Source organism: Zea mays, chromosome 2 (genome assembly GCF_902167145.1).
Source record: "Zea mays cultivar B73 chromosome 2, Zm-B73-REFERENCE-NAM-5.0, whole genome shotgun sequence".
Taxonomy (NCBI): domain Eukaryota; kingdom Viridiplantae; phylum Streptophyta; class Magnoliopsida; order Poales; family Poaceae; genus Zea; species Zea mays.
The window spans coordinates 194,191,993-194,193,699 of NC_050097.1; the positions used below are offsets into that span (position 1 = coordinate 194,191,993).

The window sequence follows — 1,707 nt, forward strand, 5'->3', positions numbered from 1 at the left end:
TTGTGTAAAATGAAGCTCCCGCCAAATTTCAAAATTTTAAGCGCTATTAAACAAATTACAACAGATTTAAACTAAAAATATGATTTTGACCCATAAATATGATTTACAATAATCTGAATTAAACACTGCTAGTATTTTTTTCTCATTGAATTGAACTAATTACAATCATTTTACAATCATATGAACTATAGTAGCAACTTAAAATATGGATAACAAAAACAGAAACTATGATTGTAATTACAATCATATGAATTTTAATTAAACAGAAACTATGATTGTAATTAAACAGAAACTATAGTAGTAACTTAAAATATGATTGTAATTACAATCATATGAATTAAACAGAAACTGCTACAACTCATGAGAAGAAAAGAGGTACTGGCAGTAGATGGCCTATGTTGACTGACTATAAGTGGTTGCTAGTATTTGTTAATCCAGCAGGATATACAATATACAAAATCAGGAAGAAGAAAAAAAGGAGGAAAATATCACAAATTATCAACCCTCTCAGCGTGTGAATGTCTCTCTCTAAGTTCATCCACTGACTGACCTCGTGTTGCTTCTCTCAGACCAGACTCTCGTGTAGTAGCTAGCCACTCTTTTGTACAGATTCTCCATGAAATTTCTTGGTTGCATGGACGGACGGACAACAAAGAAAAAAACAATTCCCCATCAAAAACCAAAAAAGAAAGCATCATTAATTGACGAACTAGGACATACCACCTAACTATTCGCGGGCTAGAACGCGAACCGCGCGCGGGTGCACCCGCGCGGCGACATGGACGGCGCCGCCGCCGACGACCGCGGGCTGGGCCGGTGCACGGACAGCCCCGGCACGGGCACGGGCGGGCAGTCCGCGCCGAACCTACTGTCGTGGACCACCGGGTTTGACGCTCGCCGTGGCGGTGAGCCGTAGAACAGCGGCGGCTGCGGGGACGCCGACGACAGGCCGCTCTCGTCGCCCTGGAAAGAGCGTTCTGACAGGGAAACGTCAGCGCCATGTACTAAAAAAACACAAGTCCAGCGGCAGAAGGAACCAAGCACCTTCAAGAGGAGGAGGTCGAGCAGATCCGTACCAGCGTCGGAGAAGCCACCGCTCTGGTGGCACCGCAGCGGCGTCGTGGGGCGTCGCGGCTTGGGGCAGAAGAGCGGGCTTTTGGCGTCGGCGGCTGCGAGTGAAACCCTAGCGTCGTTGTGGCGACTGAAGTCGGGCCAGGCCGGTCAGGGAACCAACAAGCTCGCGTTTCCTTTCAGCCAGGCCACAAAATTGTTTTGGGCTCGCCTCAGCCAGGCTCCCGAACTGGGCCAGGCAACCAAACATATCTATACTGCATGAAACGGGCCTGGTCGTGGGTTGGGCCAGTCAACCAAACATATCCTACGTGTTTATATTTCGGCCCTCTGCATTTTCCATCCCCTTCCTATTATCGCTCGTTCAAATTTCACTCGATCTGCTACTTGTCCTGATCATCGATGTTGTTGGTTGGTTGGTTGTGAGCAGGGGGCCTGGGAGAGAGCGATGCACAGTGGACCAAGGTTATCTCGTACAGACGCAACCTGGGTTTGTCAATAGGCTTAGCGATGGCTTCCCCAAGATCGAAGGGTCGAGGGCTACACAGGGTATGTGGGCACATCAGCTCAAGTGTATATTTAATGCATGTTGTATTGAACCTCTTTTCAAAACATCTAAGATCTTTGAGGTCGTAG

The 1,707-nt window shown here is 47.4% G+C and overlaps 1 long non-coding RNA gene across 1 annotated transcript; it reads right to left on the reverse strand.

Annotated features, from left to right (window-relative positions):
- Positions 1–221: 221 nt before the first annotated feature.
- LOC103647522 (uncharacterized) lies at positions 222–1,344 on the reverse strand. The gene is made up of 2 exons (XR_562888.3): positions 1,077–1,344; positions 222–977 (listed from the first exon to the last, which is right to left on the reverse strand). It is a non-coding gene; the product is annotated as an uncharacterized lncRNA (long non-coding RNA).
- Positions 1,345–1,707: the final 363 nt, after the last annotated feature.